The sequence below is a fragment of the Schistocerca piceifrons genome, chromosome 5 (genome assembly GCF_021461385.2).
Source record: "Schistocerca piceifrons isolate TAMUIC-IGC-003096 chromosome 5, iqSchPice1.1, whole genome shotgun sequence".
Classification (NCBI taxonomy): Eukaryota; Metazoa; Arthropoda; class Insecta; order Orthoptera; family Acrididae; genus Schistocerca; species Schistocerca piceifrons.
The window spans coordinates 287,628,242-287,641,147 of record NC_060142.1 but is presented as its reverse complement, the minus strand read 5'-3'; the positions used below and the strand labels follow the sequence as shown (position 1 = coordinate 287,641,147).

At 44.4% G+C, this 12,906-nt stretch overlaps 1 non-coding gene across 1 annotated transcript; it reads left to right on the top strand.

Annotated features, from left to right (window-relative positions):
- The first annotated feature begins 9,655 nt into the window (after window positions 1-9,655).
- Window positions 9,656-9,730, top strand: Trnas-cga. The gene has a single exon. It is a non-coding gene; the product is annotated as a tRNA-Ser (tRNA).
- The last annotated feature ends 3,176 nt before the right edge of the window (window positions 9,731-12,906 follow it).

Genomic DNA, 12,906 nt, shown 5'->3' with positions numbered 1-12,906 from the left:
TCACAACATCTTCTTCCTGTCGGTTAAATTTCGCGTCTGTAGCACGTCATCTTCATGGTGTAGCAATTTTAATGGCCAGTAGTGTAATTCTCCAAACAGACGAAGACTCATCACAAATGATGTCGATGTCACAAGGAAGAAGCACGAACGAAGGTGTCTAACGTAGTGGCTCCAAGTGGAAGTGGGCTGAGCGGCTGCCGCGGGCCGTCCTGTGTTATGACGGCAGAGGGCGCTCATCTTACAGAGCTGCTGCTGGGCGTCGTACGGGAACTTGCCATTCCGTCGTTGATACGCCACCGGGTTGTTTCGGTGTGTGATACCACGCTATCGGATTCTGTCTGCATTCAATACAGGTCTCTCTTGCGTAGGTAACAAAAGGCTCTAAGCACTACGGGGCTTAACATCTGAGGTCATCAGTCCCCTAGACTTAGAACTACTTTAACCTAAGGGCATCACACACATCCATGCCCAAGGCAGGATTCGAACCTGCGACTCTAGCATAGGTAACAGCTCACTGGGCATTTTGACATCACATGCGGTACCGGGGATTTATAAAAACACGTCGTTCTTGCTAGCATTTGTTATAATTACTAACTGAGAAACCCACCATTGCCCAGGTATCCATTTTGCCAGTTTTCTATTTGAAACATAAACATAAAATAAACTGTGTTTGTAGTGAACTATCGAAAAAGTCTCATTTTAATATATTCCTAAAACACTCTGAAATTATGAAACATTTGTTCAAAAATGTTCAAATGAGTGTGAAATCTTATGGGACTTAACTACTAAGGTCATCAGTCCCTAAGCTTACACACTACATAACTTAAATTATCCTAAGGACACACACACCCATGCCCGAGGGAGGACTCGAACCTCCACCGGGACCACCCGCATAGTCCATGACTGCAGCGTCTAAGACCGCTCGGCTAATCCCGCGCGGCGAAACATTTGTACAAAGGAATATGTGTATTGTACAAATGTATAAACACAGTATCCAAATTAAGAAACTTGGTCCTGGACAGCTAGGCGCAGCTGCTTCGCGTGTCGTCAACACGGTTTTGCAAACATCTCATGGCAACGCTTCGTAGTAGATCTATATGCGGCTAACATTTTAGCTTAACAGCCGTTTTCGCTTCGCACTTGAAAGCTGCATAAAGCGCTGCCACTTGTCAAGAATTTCCCACCCCTTCTACGTCTACATCTACATCCATACTCCGCAAGCCACCTGACGGTGTGTGGCGGAGGGTACCTTGAGTATCTCTATCGGTTCTCCCTTTCATTCCAGTCTAGTATTGTTCGTGGAAAGAAGGATTGTCGGTATGCCTCTGTGTGGGCTCTAATCTCTCTGATTTTGCCCTCATGGTCTCTTCGCGAGATATACGTAGGAGGGAGCAATATACTGCTTGACTCCTCGGTGAAGGTATGTTCTCGAAACTCCAACAAATATCCGTACCGAGCTACTGAGCCTCTCTCCTGCAGAGACTTCCACTGGGGTTTATCTATCATCTCTGTAACGCTTTCGCGATTATTAAATGATCCTGTAACGAAGCGCGCTGCTCTCCGTTGGATCTTCTCTATCTCTTCTATCAACCCTATCTGCTACGGAAACCACACTGCTGAGCAGTATACAAGCAGTGGGCGAACAAGCGTACTGTCTCCTACGTCCTCTGTTTTCGGATTGCATTTCCTTAGAATTTTTCCAATGAAGCTCAGTCTGTCGTCTGCTTTACGGACGATCAACTTTATATGATCATTCCAGTTTAAATCACTCCTAATGCGTACTCCCAGATAATTTATGGAATTAACTGCTTCCAGTTGCTGACCTGCTATATTGTAGCTAAATGATAAGGGATCTTTCTTTCTATGTATTCGCAGCACATTACACTTGTCTACATCAAGATTCAATTGCCATTCCCTGCACCATGCGTCAATTCGCTGCAGATCCTCCTGCATTTCAGTACAATTTTCCATTGTTACAACCTCTCGATATACCACAGCATCATCCGCAAAAAGCCTCAGTGAACTTCCGATGTCATCCACAAGGTCATTTATGCATATTGTGAATAGCAACGGTCCTACGACACTCCCCTGCGGCGCACCTGAAATCACTCTTACTTCGGAGGACTTCTCTCCATTGAGAGTGACATGCTGCGTTCTGTTATCTAGGAACTGTTCAATCCAATCACACAATTGGTCTGATAGTCCATATGCTCTTACTTTGTTCAATAAACGACTGTGGGTAACTGTATCGAACGCCATGCGGAAGTCAAGAAACACGGCAAAAAACCTGGGAATCCGTGTCTATGGCTCTCCGAGTCTCGTGGACGAATAGCGCGAGCTGGGTTTCTCACGATCGTCTTTTTCGAAACCCATGCTGATTCCTACAGAGTAGATTTCTAGTCTCCAGAAAAGTCATTATACTCGAACATAATACGTGTTCCAAAATTCTACAATCGATAGATGTTAGAGATATAGGTCTATAGTTCTGCACATCTGTTCGACGTCCCTTCTTGAAAACGGGGATGACCTGTGCCCTTTTCCAATCCTTTGGAACGCTACCCTCTTCTAGAGACCTACGGTACACCGCTGCAAGAAGGAGGGCAAGTTCCTTCGCGTACTCTGTGTAAAATCGAACTGGTTTCCCATCAGGTCCAGCGGCCTTTCCTCTTTTGAGCGATTTTAATTGTTTCTCTATCCCTCTGTCGTCTATTTCGATATCTACCATTTTGTCATCTGTGCGACAATCTAGAGAAGGAACTACAGTGCAGTCTTCCTCTGTGAAACAGCTTTGGAAAAAGACATTTAGTATTTCGGCCTTTAGTCTGTCATCCTCTGTTTCAGTACCATTTTGGTCACAGAGTGTCTGGAAATTTTGTTTTGATCCACCTACCGCTTTGACATAAGACCAAAATTTCTTAGGATTATCTGCCAAGTCAGTACATAGAACTTTACTTTCGAATTCATTGAACGCCTCTCGCATAGCCCTCCTCACACCACATTTCGCTTCTCGTAATTTTTGATTGTCTGCAAGGCTTTGGCTATGTTTATGTTTGCTGTGAAGTTCCCTTTGCTTCCTCAGCAGTTTTCTAACTCGGTTGTTGTACCACGGTGGCTCTTTTCCATCTCTTATGATATTGCTTGGCACATACTCATCTAACGCATATTGTACAATGGCTTTGAACTTTGTCTACTGATCCTCAACACTATCTGTACTTAAGACAAAACTTTTGTGTTGAGCCATCAAGTACTCTGATATCTGCTTTTTGTCACTTTTGCTAAATAGAAAAATCTTCCTATCTTTTTTAATATTTCTATTTACGGCTGAAATCGTCGATGCAGTAATTAATTGAAAAGATACCCACTAAAGGTCTCAATTTTGTCTTGTGCTATCGAGAACCTGCAGCAGTTAAACACGCAATCAAGAATTATTAAGATCATGTGAGACAGCTACTAGCTATCTGACGGAGACGACTGCTGGCACTCGTAAGACCTGCAGTGTCATGTGCTGTGACGTATGCGCCGCAGCCTTTCTCGTGCGCCTCGCGCACAAAGTTATGTGACGAGTGGTACCCGTTGCCAAAAGCACTCCAAGAAGACACTCGGCGCGCTGACTAATGAGAATATCAGATTCGATAAAAATCGCAAGACGTTGTTCGACTTTGGACTGATACTAATTTGTTTTGGGTCGTTACCAACCTTAGCCCAGCATAGAATGCAGTGTTCACTGGCACTGCTATAACCACCTGTGTTGTCCTCGCTGCGCTCGCTTTCATTTCGTGTGTTAATAAAAGACATAAAGTCTGCTGACCTTTCTTCAAAAAATGTGTGTGAAATTTTATGGGACTTAACTGCTAAGGTCTTCAGTCCCTAAGCTTACACACTACTTAATCTAAATTATCCTAAGGACAAACACACACACACACCCATGCCCGATGGAGGACTCGAACCTCCGCCAGGACCAGCCGCACAGTCCATGACTGCAGCGCCTAAGACCGCTCGGCTAATCCCGCGCGACTGACCTTTCTTGTAAGTATGCGTAGATCTGCAGGTAAGATGGCTAGGTCCCATGAAAAGCCATAGAGCAAATGAAGAAGGATTTCATTGCTCACAAGTATGAATGACGCCTTTCGGAATTACTTCCAATTTCAGAAAATTTACCATGAGTACAAGAGCGGTGTCAGAATATTATTTTGTCATACAAATCCTTTGTACTTGCAAACATACTGTATGTGTAACCCAAACCTCTAAAGAAGTATCACCTGAATTTATGTAATATTACATATTAGGTTATACATACATATTTATTGTCTATATATGTCAAAGTACGTAAATGTGTCGAAGTACATAAAGAAACTTTCAAAACTTTAATGACCTACAGAATAGATTTTATATAAAGAGAACAACCTGCTGTAAAAGGGAGAAGGAGGAAACCAGCTGAAAAATGCTTCTGTCGGAGCACAAAAAAGACGAATATGCTCCTCTTTCAAAGATTGTGACAGAAATGTCATGAAACGGGGGCCTCAGTCCTCACCGCGCCTTCGCCATCAGAATATGTGGTACGTGAGCACATTCGAGCTTTTTTGTGCTGATTGAGACCAGCGGGGGGACAGTGACGATGGAAGAGAAAGGAAAATGTGACTGTGAGAGAGATAGAGACTGTTATGTTGGGAGAGAGAAATTGGCAGTGAAAGAGAAGGAGAGCTGGATAGAGATATCAGCAGTAGGCGAAAAATAGAGAGAAGACAGGGGAAATAAAAAAGAGAGACGAATAAAACAAATAGGAAGCGCAGGGAAGCTAAGACGAAATGATTGCATGAAAAATGTGAAGAAATCAAAAAAGAAATGATGGTCGGAAGGACTGACTCAGGGTATAAGGAAGACAGAACAATCTTCGATGAAATTAAAAGGAAGGGTGGTAAACTTCCTGGCAGATTAAAACTGTGTGCCGGACCGAGACTCGAACTCGGGACCTTTGCCATTCGCGGGCAAGCACCAGCAGCAGCGAGTACTGTTTGTATAAAGCGTTTATTTTGCATTTTGTTTACGACCTTCCACTAAGGAAGGGATTCTATTTGTGTTTATCTGCTCTGCATAGTAACTAACAGTTCCTGATAAAACTTTACGTAGTTTTCGTGTTAGATTTCTTAGTGTTTTCTTGATCGTTTAGAACAGAAAGCGCCCTAAAACCGTCTTTTGTTTGTTTCGCGGCCGTTAGCCACTAGTCACTTGAATCAGCAGTTGTCTTGTGACAGCCAGAGCGAGAGCACCAGCAGCAGCGAGTACTGTTTGTATAAAGCGTTTTTGTACTTATTTGCTGCGCTTAGCTTTTAAATAGTTTTTCTGGGGAAACCTAGCGTAGTTTTCGCGTCTCGTATTTCAGTGAGTGTTTCTTGATTATCAGAGTAGCTCATCAGAAGATTATCTTGGGAATTTGTCACCGTATAGAGTAGGGTAAACATAGTCATGTGTAGGGACTGTGGTTGTTGTGAGCGGACGCAAGGAGAATTGGCCACTCTTCGGGGGCAGGTGGAGGCTTTGTCTGTTAGGCTCATCGAGCTCGAGGCGCAGGCGTCGGCTCGTAGTGGCGTTGGGGCAACTGTGGTGAGACCTATGCCTACTTCGGTGGCCTTGGAATCACATGGAACCCCTGATGTCGCTGCGTCTTCCGGCAGTGAGCATCTTACCGGTCAGCCATCACTCCAGGGTGAATGGCGGACAGTGGTGGGCTCGCGCGTGCCTGGCCGAAAGGCGAAGGTGGGATCTGGCCGCGTGGCAGCTGCCTTACCCCTTTCCAACAGGTACGGGGTGCTTCCTAGTGGTGATGACATCGTTTCCGAGCCACCACAGGATGCCTCGCCTGTTGGGCCAGTGGCCGATTCTCCGGCAAGGTCCCGACAGTCACAGAGGGCGGGCCTATTAGTTATAGGGAGCTCCAACGTTAGGCGGGTTATGGAGCCCCTCAGGAAAATAGCGGGTAGGTCGGGGAAGAATGCCAGTGTGCACTCGGTGTGCTTGCCGGGGGGTCTCGTCCGTAATGTGGAGGAGGCCCTTCCGGCAGCTATTGAACGCACTGGGTGTGACCGGCTGCAGATAGTAGCACATGTCGGAACGAATGACGCCTGCCGCTTGGGTTCTGAGGCCATCCTTGGTTCCTTCCGGCGGCTGGCTGATTTGGTAAAGACAACCAGCATCGCACGCGGAGTGCAAGCTGAGCTTAATATCTGCAGCATAGTGCCCAGAGTCGATCGCGGTCCTCTGGTTTGGAGCCGTGTGGAGGGTCTAAACCAGAGGCTCAGACGACTCTGCGACTATAATGGTTGCAAATTCATCGACCTCCGTTATTGGGTGGAGAACTGTAGGGCCCCCCTAGACAGGTCAGGCGTGCACTACACACCGGAAGCAGCTACTAGGGTAGCAGAGTACGTGTGGCGTGCACACGGGGGTTTTTTAGGTTAGAGGGACCCCCCCTTGGGCGAAACGATAAAATACCTGACGGCTTACCAGAGAGGACATTATCATCGTTGATAAAGAACGTCCGTCCTCAGAGACCAAAAACAGGAAAAGTTAACGTAATATTGGTAAACTGCAGGAGTATCCAGGGCAAGGTTCCTGAATTAGTATCTCTTATTGAAGGAAATAGTGCGCATATAGTATTAGGAACGGAAAGTTGGTTAAAACCGGAAGTGAACAGTAACGAAATCCTAGACACAGAATGGAATATATACCGCAAGGATAGGATAAACGCCAGTGGTGGAGGAGTATTTATAGCAGTAAAGAATTCAATAATATCCAGTGAAGTTATTAGCGAATGCGAATGTGAAATAATCTGGGTTAAGTTAAGTATCAAAGGTGGGTCAGATATGATAGTCGGATGCTTCTATAGACCACCTGCATCAGCAACCGTAGTAGTTGAGCGCCTCAGAGAGAACCTGCAGAACGTCGTGAAGAAGTTTCGTGATCATACTATTGTAATAGGGGGAGACTTCAATCTACCAGGTATAGAATGGGATAGTCACACAATCAGAACTGGAGCCAGGGACAGAGACTCTTGTGACATTATCCTGACTGCCTTGTCCGAGAATTACTTCGAGCAGATAGTTAGAGAACCAACTCGTGAAGCTAACGTTTTAGACCTCATAGCAACAAATAGACCGGAACTTTTCGACTCCGTGAATGTAGAAGAGGGTATCAGTGATCATAAGTCAGTGGTTGCATCAATGACTACAAGTGTAATAAGAAATGCCAAGAAAGGAAGGAAAATATATTTGCTTAACAAGAGTGATAGGGCACAAATCGCAGAATATCTGAGTGACCACCATCAAACGTTCATTTCTGAGGAAGAGGATGTGGAACAAAAATGGAAAAAATTCAGAAACATCGTCCAGTACGCCTTAGATAAGTTCGTACCGACTAAGGTCCAAAGCGAGGGGAAAGATCCACCGTGGTATAACAATCATGTACGAAAGGTACTACGGAAACAAAGAAAGCTTCATCATAGGTTTAAGAGTAGTCGAATCATAGCTGATAAGGAAAAGCTGAACGAAGCGAAAAAGAGCGTAAAGAGAGCAATGAGAGAAGCATTCAACGAATTCGAACATAAAACATTGGCAAACAATCTAAACAAGAACCCTAAAAAGTTTTGGTCATATGTAAAATCGGTAAGCGGATCTAAATCCCCTATTCAGTCACTCGTTGACCACGATGGCACCGAAACAGAGGACGACCGAAGAAAGGCAGAAATACTGAATTCAGTGTTCCGAAACTGTTTCACTGCGGAAAATCGTAACACGGTCCCTGACTTCAGCCGTCGCACGGACGCCAAAATGGAAAATATTGAAATAAACGATATCGGAATTGAAAAACAACTGCTATCACTTAGTAGCGGAAAAGCATCCGGACCAGACGAGATACCCTTAAGATTCTACAGTGATTATGCTAAAGAACTTGCCCCCTTTCTATCAGCAATTTATCGTAGATCGCTGGAAGAACGTAAAGTACCTAGCGACTGGAAGAAAGCGCAGGTCGTTCCCATTTTCAAGAAGGGTCATAAATCAGATGCGAATAATTATAGGCCTATTTCGCTTACGTCAATCTGTTGTAGAATAATGGAACATGTTTTGTGTTCTCGTATTATGACGTTCTTAGATAATACAAATCTCCTTCATCATAACCAACATGGATTCCGCAAACAGAGATCATGTGAAACTCAGCTCGCCCTATTTGCCCAAGAAATTCACAGTGCCGTAGACACTGGCGAGCAGATTGATGCCGTATTCCTGGACGTCAGGAAGGCATTTGATACGGTTCCGCACTTACGTTTAGTGAAAAAAATACGAGCTTACGGAATATCGGACCAGGTTTGTGATTGGATTCAGGATTTCCTAGAAGAAAGAACACAACATGTCATTCTTAACGGTTCAAAATCTGCAGATGTAGAGGTAATTTCGGGAGTACCGCAGGGAAGCGTGATAGGACCTTTATTGTTTACAATATACATAAATGACTTAGTTGACAACATCGGTAGCTCCGTGAGGCTATTTGCAGATGACACGGTTGTCTACAAGAAAGTAGCAACATCAGAAGACTCGTACGTACTCCAGGAGGACCTGCAGAGGATTAATGCATGGTGCGACAGCTGGCAGCTTTCCCTAAACGTAGATAAATGTAATATAATGCGCATACATAGGGGCAGAAATCCATTCCAGTACGATTATAGCATAGGTGGTAAATCATTGGAAGCGGTAACGACCGTAAAATACTTAGGAGTTACTATCCGGAGCGATCTGAAGTGGAATGATCACATAAAACAAATAGTGGGAAAAGCAGGCGCCAGGTTGAGATTCATAGGAAGAATTCTAAGAAAATGTGACTCATCGACGAAAGAAGTAGCTTACAAAACGCTTGTTCGTCCGATTCTTGAGTATTGCTCATCAGTATGGGACCATTACCAGGTTGGATTAATAGAAGAGATAGACATGATCCAGCGAAAAGCAGCGCGATTCGTCATGGGGACATTTAGTCAGCGCGAGAGCGTTACGGAGATGCTGAACAAGCTCCAGTGGCGGACACTTCAAGAAAGGCGTTACGCAATACGGAGAGGTTTATTATCGAAATTACGAGAGAGCACATTCCGGGAAGAGATGGGCAACATATTACTACCGCCCACATATATCTCGCGTAATGATCACAACGAAAAGATCCGAGAAATTAGAGCAAATACGGAGACTTACAAGCAGTCGTTCTTCCCACGCACAATTCGTGAATGGAACAGGGAAGGGGGGATCAGATAGTGGTACAATAAGTACCCTCCGCCACACACCGTAAGGTGGCTCGCGGAGTATAGATGTAGATGTAGATCTACCAACAAAGCTACCCAAGCACGACTCACGCCCCGTCCTCACAGCATTAATTCCGTCAGTACCTCGTCTCCAACTTTAATCTGCCAGGAAGTTTCATATCAGCGCACACTCCGCTGTAGAGTGAAAATCTCATTCTAGAAACATCCCCCAACCTGTGGCTAAGCCATGTCTCCGCAATATCCTTTCTTCCAGGAGTGCTAGTTCTGCAAGTTTCGCAGGAGAGCTTCTGTGAAGTTTGGAAGGTAGGAGAAGAGGTACTGGTGGAATTATAGCTGTGAGGACGGGGCGTGAGTCGTGCTTGGGTAGCTCAGTTGGTAGAGCACTTGCCCGCGAAAGGCAAAGGTCCCGAGTTCGAGTCTCGGTCCGGAACACAGTTTTAATCTGCCAGGAAGTTTCATATCAGCGCACACTCCGCTACAGTGAAAATCTCATTCAAGGGTGGTAAAACTCGGGGATTCCACTTTTAAATGCAATGGAGAGAGCGGATGGGAGGAAAGAGTACATTGAAGGCCTCTATAATGGGGAAGATTTGTCTGATGTGTTGAAGAAGAAACAGAAGTCGGTTTAGAAGAGATAGGGGATCCAGTATTAGAATTAGAATTTAACAGAGCTTTGGAGGTCTTAAAAATCAAACAGGGCTGAAGGGATAGATAACATTCCATCAGAACTTGTAAAATCGTGGGGGGAAGTGGGAACAAAAGGACTATTCACGTTGGCGAGTGGAATGTATGAATCTGGCACAATACCATCTCACTTTCGGACAAATATCCTCCACACAGTCCCGAAGACTGCAAGAGATGACAAGTGCGAGAATTATTGCACAACCAGCTTAACAGTTCATCTAAGTTGCTGCCAACAGTAATATACAGAGGAATGGAAAAGAAAATTGAGAATGTGTTAGGAGAAGATCAGTTTGGCTTTAGTAAAGGTAAAGGCACCAGAGTGGCAATTCTGGTGTTGCAGTTGATAATGGGAGCAAGACTAAAATATAAAAAAAGTCAACACACCTTCATAGGATTTGTCGACTTGGAAAAAGCATTAGAAAATGTAAAATGGTGCAAGATGTTCGAAATTTTGAGAAAAATAGGGGAAAGCTATAGGGAGCGACGAGTAATATACATGTACAAGAGCCAGGAGGGGATAATAAGAGTGGACGACCAAGAACGAAGTGCTCGGATAAAAAGGGTGTAAGACAGGGATGTAGTCTTTCGAGCCTACTGTTCAGTCTGTACATCGAAGAAGCAATGATAGAAATGAAAGAAAGGTTCAGGGGTAGAATTAAAATTCAAGGCGAAAGGAAGTCAATGACACGATTCGCTGATGACATTGCTATCCTGAGTGAAAGTGAAGAAGAATTACATGAGCTGCTGGAAGGAATGGACGGTCTAATGAGCACAGAATATGGAATGAGAGCAAATCGAAGAATGACGAGAAACGTAACATCAGGACCGATGGTCACGAAGTAGATGAAGTTAGGGAGATCTGCTGCCTAGGCAGCGAAATAACCAATGAAGGACGGAGCAAGGAGGTCGTCAAAAACAGACTAGCACTGGCAAAACGGGCATTCCTGGCCAAGAGAAGTCTACTAGTATAAGGGAAGAAATTTCCGAATGTATGTTTGGAGAATGGCATTGTATGGTAGTGAAACATGGCCTATGAGAAAACAGGAACAAAAGAGAATCGAAGCATTTGAGGTGTGGTGCAACAGATGAATGTGGGAAATTAGGTGGACTGGTAAGGTAAGTGAGGAGGTTCAGTGCAGTATCGGGGAGGAAAGGGATGTGTGGAAAACACATACAAGAAGAAGGGGCAGGATGATAAGCCATCTGTTAAGACGTCAGGGAATGACTTTCACGGTACTAGCGGGAGCTGAAGAGGGCAGAAACGGTATAGGAAGACTGGAATACATCCAACAGACAATTGAGGACGTAGGCCGTTACTCTGAAATGAAGAAGTTCGCACAGGAAAGGGATTCATGATAATCATAGGCGCTTGTAGAATTTCTACGGAGGCTAAGAGCGGAGTTGTTGAGCGAGGCGTTAGTCATCGTCGCAACAAAGTCGCGCAAATCTGTCCGATCTCCCACGTGCCGACGGGTCGAACGGAGTTGTGACTCCTACAGTGTTGGAACGTGCGGACACTCTCATTCCGCTTGTGGAAACTCATCTTTCTCGCGGACATGGGACAGTGGCTGACGGTGTAAGTAAGGAAAACGAACTACCACAGCCGCATCATCAAAGAAATTTATTTCAAATGACTTAGTTTCGGTACAACACTTGCGCCATCTCAAGGTTCGCTGTGAACAAAACGAGTACTTTCATTGCTTGGAGTATGTTGTTTTTGTAAGCACATTATGTTATTATGGTCACAGTGGTGACAACACGTTGTAGGAGATACACTCCTGATGTATACAGACCGCGTCAGCTACTACTATATAAATTTTACGGTAGATGGGCAAACAGTGGAAGTACTCTTTTTATTTATAGTGGACAGACAGAGCAGTATATCGTCCTGAATGTGGTGACTTCAACAGAAACAAGGGTAACATCAGGTGTGCCCCAGGGCAGCGTAATAGGTACTCGGCTTTTTACTATTTACATAAACGATCTGGTTGATGGTATTGACAGCGGCAATAGAGTGCCGATGATGCTGTAATCTACAGCAAAGTAGTATCACACGAAAGTAGCGAACAAATCAGTGAGAATTTGCAGAAAATAAATGCGTCGTGTAATGACTGGCAGTTATCTCTCAATATTAGTAAGTGTAACCCACTGCGTATAACAAGGCGAAAATCCCCATTAACGTACAAGTACAAAATAAATGCCCAGTCTTTGGAAGCGGCAATATCCGTCAAGTATCTGGGTGTGACTATTCGAAATGATCTCAAGTGGAATGATCGGATTACACAAGTAACGGACAAGGATAACTCTAGATTGCGGTTTATTGGTAGAATCCTGAAGCGACGCAGTCCTTCAACTAAGGAAATTGCTTCAATATGTTAGTTCGTCCAGTCTTAGAGTATTGTTTGCATGGGACCGTTAACAGTTGGGTATCATTCAAGAGATTGAGAAGGTCCAAAGAAGAGCGGCAAGATTCGTGACTGGCACATTTAGCCACCGCGAGAGCGTTACAAATCTCATAGAAAGTTTGAAGTGGGATACACTTTGTAACACCCCACCCGTCACTTAGCTGGTTTTGGCAGGTGCTCACCCCAACTCATTGACTAGCAGATCAACAGAGAGTGCAAAACTGCCGCAATATCGGATAATGCAAAAAGCAATATGGCCCTGTGACTCCTGACTGAACTGTGGTGGCCGTGTTGACATTAATTTATTCAGAATTGATCCTTTTTAATTAAAAAGGGGTGCACATTGATGTTATATTCAGCTATTGAACACCAGATACAAATGTTGAACATAAAATTAATTAAGAAAGTGACTTGGGATTTCAGCTACGTGATTGAAAACAGATGCAGTTGATTAGCACAGATTTACTTTAACTCACGACCTTCAATTATCACATTACATGACTCTCCTAACAGGCAGTG